Source organism: Meleagris gallopavo, chromosome 5, assembly GCF_000146605.3.
Source record: "Meleagris gallopavo isolate NT-WF06-2002-E0010 breed Aviagen turkey brand Nicholas breeding stock chromosome 5, Turkey_5.1, whole genome shotgun sequence".
Classification (NCBI taxonomy): Eukaryota; Metazoa; Chordata; class Aves; order Galliformes; family Phasianidae; genus Meleagris; species Meleagris gallopavo.
Window position 1 is genome coordinate 41689154 of NC_015015.2, and position 8106 is coordinate 41697259.

Genomic DNA, 8106 nt, shown 5'->3' on the forward strand with positions numbered 1-8106 from the left:
CATCCAGGTGGATTTTGAATATCTTCAAAGAAGGACACTCTGGGCAGCTTGTTCCAGTGCTCTGTCATCCTCACAGTAAATATTTTTTTTTCTCATGTTTGTATGGAACTTTTTATGTACTAGTTTTTTGCCCATTGCCCCTTTTTCTATTTCTGCACATCACTGAAAAAATGATAAGATCCTCCCTCAGTCTTCTCTTCTCCAGTCTGAACAGTCCTTCTCAGCCTTCCCTTATTCCACCACTGACTGCATTGATGTGAACACTGTCAGTCTTTCATTTTATCACATGTTGGCCTTTCACTAAGAAAAGGCAAGTGCTGATTTTGGAAATGAAGAGAATTGATTTCGTCGTTGGTGGTGCAGAGTCTGGCTGGAGACCTGTAACCAGTGGTGTCCCCCAGGGGTCTGTGCTGGATCCGGTCTTGTTCAACATCTTCATCAATGACCTTGATGAGGGGATAGTGGCCACCCTCAGCAAGTTTGCTGATGATACGAAGTTGGGAGATTGGCTGACACACCTGAAGGCTGTGCTACCATTCAGCGAGACCTGGACAGGCTGGAGAGCTGGGCAGTAAGAAACCGGATGAGGTTCAACACAAGCAAGTGTAGGGTCTTACACCTAGGGAGGAATAATTGCATGCACCAATACAGGCTGGGGGATGAGCTGCTGGAGAGGAGTTCTGCAGAGAGGGACCTGGGTGTCCTGGTGGACGACAGGTTGGCCATGAGCCAGCAGTGTGCCCTCGTGGCCAAAAAAGGCCAATGGCATTCTGGGGTGCATTAAGAAGAGCGTGTCCAGCAGGTCGAGGGAGGTGATCCTCCCCCTCTACTCTGCCCTGGTAAGGCCTCATCTGGAGTACTGTGTCCAGTTCTGGGCTCCCCAGTACAAAAAAAGACAGGGATCTCTTGGAAAGAGTCCAGCGGAGGGCCACAAAAGATGGTGAAAGGGGCCTGGAGCATCTCCCCTATGAAGAAAAGGCTAAGTGAACTGGGTCTGTTTAGCCTTGAGAAAAGATGACTGAGAGGGGACCTGATCCAGGTTTATAAATATCTGAGGTGTGGCGGCCATAGTGGTGAGGCCAGTTTCTTTTCAGTGGTATGTGGAGACAGGACGAGGGGAAATGGACATAAGCTGTAGCATAGGAAGTTTCGCACGAATGTGCATAAGAACTTCTTCACGGTGAGGGTGACGGAACACTGGAACAGGCTGCCCAGGGAGGTTGTGGAGTCTCCTTCTCTGGAGATATTCAAGTCTCGCCTGGACGCCTACCTGTGCAACTTGGTGTGGGGAACCTGCTTTGGCAGGGGGGTTGGTCTCGGTGATCTCTAGAGGTCCCTTCCAACCCCTACAATTCTGTGATTCTGTGATTTTCCCTGTAACATAAAAGCACAATTACATAGCAAGATTTAATTCCTCTCCAATCCCCAACACATAAACATAAGTAAAACTTAACACTTTCCTTCAATTTCAGTAAAGGAATATGTGTAGTTTACTGTGAGTTTACATTAGAAAACATTGAAATGTTTATTTGTAAATCACTGAGAAGAAGCAAGCACAAATCCTGAGATTTCACAGGAGTCTGTCTGAAGTGCACTCCTAGTATCCAGACAGACTGCAAGGAGCATTTGAGAGTGAAGCCAAATCCCCTAGTTCAAAAATCACTTGTGAGAGCAGCCTTGTCAAGGAATGACCAGAGAACAAGGTTTGATGATTTTGTTGTCCCCAGGCTATGAATGTAAGCAGCATCTATGAGCCAATGATGAGAAGATCAGCAAAGATACAGAAACAGCAGCTGAAAAAAAGGAAATGTGCACACTTTTAAATCAATAAGAGGAAGGGAGGGATGGGGGGGTGGGGGTGGGGTGGGGTGGGGTAGCAAAGGGGGGAAGTGCTTAAAAGTAAAGATCCGTTTCCTCTTGAAAAGCAGAAAAGCTTTCCATTCGCAGCACAAGTGGGCTTGCAGAGAGAACCACTTGAGAAAGTTTGTCTTCATCACTGGTGAGGCTGCTGCATGGAAAAGATGGTCCAGGCAGCAGAAGAATGAGGCTCAGATTTTACTTCCAAAGTCTCTGTTATTGTGACTCTATTTAGTTACATGTGACTCTATCAAAAAAGTAAATGAGAGCCCCACCAGCGACTTAGGGCTGGGTTGCCACTCCTCATCATTAGCAGAAACACATTAAGTATTTGTTTTTGAGGAAGGCAAATACAGAATATGTTTTGTGTGTTACCACTGACTGTATAACAGCATGTGCTTGAGTCAGTAGGAGACGGCGCTAATAATTCATTTAAACAGTACAGTTTCTTCTGTGACACAACGCAGGCACTTAGACCGTAGTGCTGGCTCCAATTGTAGGATATTTAACATACCTGTGCTTTGTGAGGGGACACAAGAAGTATCCGTGTAAAATCTGTATCCACAGCAAAGTACACATATTTGGGAAAGATCTGGTATGACAGAATTAAGTGTATAAATAAACACCAAGTAAGTGTCAGAGCTTTTCCCATTATGAGTTGTTTTACACCTTTCTGAGCATTGCATGCAGATTCTGATAACTAATTTCTCCCTTCAATACTTCCTTTCACATTCCAATTCTCCGAGCATCATGAAGCTGAGATTTTCACTGAAAAGTTGACTTGCCATAGAAATATATCCTTCTTTTCTTCTAGGAATCCAGAGAAGAATCCAGTTATCTTGGGATTAGAATTTGCAAGGAGACCTTCCAGCTGTCCATGGGATCATTAACAGAAAATTATTATTCTTTTAAATCATAAATTATTTCAATTAAATTATCTCAGGATTTTTACAAAGGCTTTAATGTAGTGGTTACTACTTTATTGACACATACACATAATCGCATTAATCAGAGTGGATGTCTCTTGTAGTGAGAGTTTGGAGATGTCTCCAAACAGATGTTATTTCCCACTAAAGATCAGGCCACACAATGTCCGAAAACCCCCTTATGGGCTTATCATGCAGCATTCATGGACTTGGAAGAAATTCAAAGAGCTCATCCTTTTGCAGACTGCTTTTTATTTTTCACTTATTTTTGGTGCTCCCCTAGATGTTCTTTGTGAAAGCCCACCTCATAGCAGTGTGAGAACATGGTATGTGATCATAAGCATTTAAATGAAGAAATACAGTTTTACACAAGAAATCTGTGTTTAGCCAAAGCACCTTGCTCTTAGTGGGACAAAGATTTGTCTTTCATTACTGAGTTTTGAGTGTCTATTACACAGTACTGAAGGGCTCATTCTCCCAGCAGAGGTAAAGTAAGATGGAGACAGTAGGAAGGAGGACAGAAGGGTGTTCATTCATGCTGCTCTGGAGCCAAAACATTTCCAGAATATGACAGAAGGTAGGAGTTCTGGATTGATACCAGGTGGGAATGGAATTTTGTTCAGAGGAAAAAACAATGACATTTTTTTCCTTCAGTTTGATGTTGTGTGCCCCACACACAATAGCAGCAGAAAGGGGTTTATCTCAGGCTGACGATCTGATCCCTAGGATCTGAAAAAATGAATAACATACTTAAAGAGAAAATAATTCTTTAGCTGTTCTCCTGCAGTCACAAAACCATATTGTTTTTTCAATACTTTCCCAGCAAAGGTTTCATCTGTTTTTACTTTAAAAATTGGGACCAGTGATGAAAACCGGACTAGTATGTAACATGAAAATAAATGCCCTAGTTTTCTGATTTACATGAAAAGACTAATTTAACAATGATATGATGAATACGTCAACAAGATTCAGAAAGTACAAAGGAGATATTTTGGAAAGGGTGAATGCAAAAAACAAATAATGATAATCAGTGTCAGATATGTCTGATATAAATGTAGATAATTATTTAGTGTCAAGTTAATGTGATTTGCAATATGTACTATGAATAGATATAACACTGAACTGGCACATTGCCATAGATGTGCCATAGATGAAAACATAGATGTTTTCATCCTCTGATCAACAGAGGATGAAAAATTTACATGACTAAAATTGTGTTTAAAATTTCATAGAAAAGAAAAAAAGAAAAATACATATACATGTAGGTATAAAATAAATAAAAAAGAAGGTAAACATCTCTGACTTGGAGTTTTCAAACAGTGGAAATAAATATTAGACGTATACTTACCCTACAGAAGACACAAATACAGCTCTGAGGTTTGGACCCTTTATTTTTGCCATGAGTTTCCAATTCTTATATTGCCTTTTCCTTTCATCTGGTATTTATTTGAAAATCCCATCTGTTCAGATCCAGAAAGAATTGTAACATTGTAACAAGAATTAAACGTTACAACTATTTAAATAATATGAGCATTATTGTCTGGGGTTACTTTGCTAAAATGATGTTTAAAGATCTTTCCTTAGTATACTATGAGTTTTCTTTATCATATCTGCTAAAGTTAATAATGTTGTTGAGATTAGATGAAAAGCAGAACACTAATCAAAACAGTCAAGAAATAAGAAGGAATAATTCAATCTCTCCATTCTCTATATTTATATACTGAAATCCTCTAAAGTGTACATATTAAACAAATCATAAAAAGCTTTAGATATCTCCATCATCTGAAGTACCGATCAAGCCCTATTTTGCAAATATATAAAATGTTGAAAGAGGAAACTATTTTATCTGTTAAATACAAAAATCAATGTCATTTTATTGTTTAGTGTAATTTTAGACATCAATCCAAGTGAAAAATACAATCTTTAATGAGCTGCAAATCAATCATGCAGTAATTTCGTGGAGAATTAGCACCCTGAAGAAGCTATAGGACCAGGGGTTATATGTGACCTATTTGTTACCACCTTCAAAAAAAGCTCTAGTAACTGTAGTTTCACAGAGTCCACCAAAATCACATATCCCTTCCCAAACACTGTTTAAGAGTTAAAAAACTTACCCAAAATAGTTGAATAGAAGAGATGAAAATATAAAGAAACAATAAACAAAAGAAGAGATGGACAACAAATCAAAGAAGTTTTAGGAGATTGCGTCCACCTTTCTGATCACAATTTAGCTACACCATCTTCATTCTGTGAATGATGATTTCTTAATTCCAAACACCAATTAAACTTGGTAACTAACATATTCAATGGCTTGTAGCTTAGAGCAGCTTGAAAACTCTTGATTAATTAATTCATTAGGTGTCATAAAGTGTTCCTGAACCTGTCATGAAGAATATTTGTAATTTGCTATTTGTATTCTGGTATGTAAAATTACATGTTACTTTTTTAAGTCTCTGATGGGTTGACCAAAGTTGTAATGAGTGTTTGAAGAAAAAATGAAGTCTTTGATTCTTTTGGGAAGAGAGTTTAGCAAATAATAAATAAATCTACACATTTTAGGGCATTTAAAATCTTTTCCTATTACCTTGAACCAGCTGTAGAATTATGTTTATTTGGCTCTTAACACAGGAGTCCTAGATTTAAAAATAACCATATTCCTTCCTGAGTGAGGCAGTCAGAAAGATAAAAGCCAGATGTACTGGCTGTCTCAGAGACTTAACATTCTTTTTTTTTTGACATGTTCACACCAAGTAATGAAAGTGTGCCGTCCTACTTGTGAAATCTGTGGTTAGAGTCTCGTTCTGGCAAGGAAGCTGAGAAATTTCTATTTCCATACCCCACAAAAAGCGCAACAGCATGTTTTTTCACATACCTGGCAAGGACATGTACTGAGCTGATTTTCATGTTGTGCTATCAACAACTACTTGTCACAGAATCACTTGTACGTAGGAAATGTTGCTGGCAAAGAAAAGTAATGATTTTGGGGTCACTGGACTTTGCTTATTCATCAATTTAAGGGAGTTTCATATAGATAACTCATCTTCAATTAAGTTCTTGAAATTTGACTGATTATTTGCCAGCTCACCTGCATGGCTTTTTGGCAGCTGGTCGACCAGACTAATATCCCTCTGGAAATGAATCTTCTGAGGAGCTTAGCAGTGGTTTATTCGGTTATGGAAGAAATCCAAAATGTTCAGATTTTCATTCAGATGAATCTGAAACTAAAAGTAAGAATATAAACAAATGTTCTTTGTAAATAAATTAATTTTTATTGTCTCACTTTAATTCTATTCTGATGCCTACGCATTTTTTATCTATCCACCTTACTAATTCAGAACACTGGTCTCTGTTTCTTTTTATGAAATTATTGACAAGTGGTAAAGATGACATGGTACGTCATAATACAATTTTAAGACTTTGCAAGGAAATAAGATTTTAAAGCGTAAATCCCAAAAATAAGTAATATTATTTATTTCCTAGGGAGATCTATAATCCAGGGACCTAATGCCTGTCACAGTCATTTGGGCTTTAAAAGCTTTTATTATATCTGGAAGCCATAAATTCAGTTGCTTGTTTTCACTTAGGAAGACTACAGATAGAAAAAGCTACAATAGGTGTGCAATTTCATCACTGACTCTGTGAGCATAATCAAGTTATCCTCCACTCCAGTCAAAGATGTGTCACAGTGAAAAACTTAAATTCAGATTTTAGGGCTGAAAATACAGAACAGTATGAACTTTTTCTACCCTGATGGGATACTTACTTGGAAGTGGAGACCTGTGTTTCTCCCTCAGCTCAAGACATTTATTAATTTTGCCAAATGATATTTTTTTAAAAGAAAACTTATCAACAATCCTCAGTACAGAGAACAAAATCTCAGTTGTCAGTGCTTTTGACACATAAGATACATTTTCCAGAAGTACCTGTGAAGTCAAATTGCTAGGAGAGCAAATGCCTATCTACTTCCTGTTTGAAAATACGAGCTTCGAAGTGCGATTTAGTGTCATCACAATAAATCATGCAACAAAGGGTGTTTCAGAATACCGATGTAAAAATAAGTATTTTTTATACCTCCTGTGGTCATGAGGAACTTGGGCTTTACAAGCATTAGAGACCAAGTAAGCAGAGGACACTGGTCCTTAAATACTATTTCAGTCTCATGATATTCGCCTATCCAACTTGATTTTGGAGACTTTTGAAAAGTTTTGCCATATTGTGTTCAAATAATGCCTTTAATTCAATACGCCATGAGTTCTTCCAGGAAAATCTGTGCCCTCTGAAATGCATTTTATTATTATGGCTATTAGTATTATTATCATTAGCATTACTATTATGAATACTTACTATCATTTTTATTACATTTCTTCTTTCTTTAAAATCATCACACATTTGACTTTATTTTGCAACTGCTTTGAGCTGTTCTGTTTGTAAATCTCACAGATTTATCTTAAAGAAGTGCTATTTTTTGCCAAAGTTAGACAGGTAGGTAAATTACTGGAGATAAGTCAGCATAGTGTTTGTGGGCAGTGACAGTTCCAAAATTGAAATGATCAAATCTTTTTTATCCACTCCTATATTTGGTTTTATAGTCCAAATTCATCACAAATATATTGTATATATTCACAAATTTAAGTGCAAATTTTTATATACATTCTTTCTTCATATACGTATGCTATACCTAAAATAATTGATACAATACATAGACCATACAAGAGGGAAATAAAACACACAAGTAAATGCAGAAGCAAGTGTACTGCATAACACTCCACCGTCTACTGTACTGATGAATCTAGCATTCTGGATTACAATAATAGCAAAATGCTGCAATGCATTGTAAAGTGTCAAGCAACATCATTTTCCACTGGCATCTTATTTAGGGGTTTCCATGGCTGAAATCTTGACCCCACTGAGGGTAACTCCATACAGAGCTATGATACTGCCTAGTAGTGCAAGATCTGGGTTCCAGTGCTGTGACATTAGTTCATCTTGTCATCATCTCAGTTCTGTTTATGTGGTTCTTCACATAATAATTGGAAGGGTTTTTCAAGAAGAAACCTTTAAATCAAGAAAGCTGAGAAAAATTCTCATTTACATATGTATCAGTAATCCTAGCAATGGTGACAGCAAGCTATTGTCTATTATGTGAAATCACAAAACAGATATGATACTGTGAAGCAGTGTATAGTAGACAAGAAAACAAGTAAGCCTGTAACAGCTTATAAAAGGAATATTTTTTTCATAAAGTTTTCTAACTTTGGATTTTCAGTCACTATGCTTCTATGCTGAGTTCAGAGTAGAATTCACACATCTGATTCCTTTCCTA

At 37.5% G+C, this 8106-nt stretch overlaps 1 long non-coding RNA gene across 1 annotated transcript; it reads right to left on the reverse strand.

Annotated features, from left to right (window-relative positions):
* Positions 1–1853: 1853 nt before the first annotated feature.
* LOC104911211 lies at positions 1854–5999 on the reverse strand. The gene is made up of 3 exons (XR_004160026.1): positions 5869–5999; positions 4132–4243; positions 1854–3512 (listed from the first exon to the last, which is right to left on the reverse strand). It is a non-coding gene; the product is annotated as an uncharacterized LOC104911211 (long non-coding RNA).
* Positions 6000–8106: the final 2107 nt, after the last annotated feature.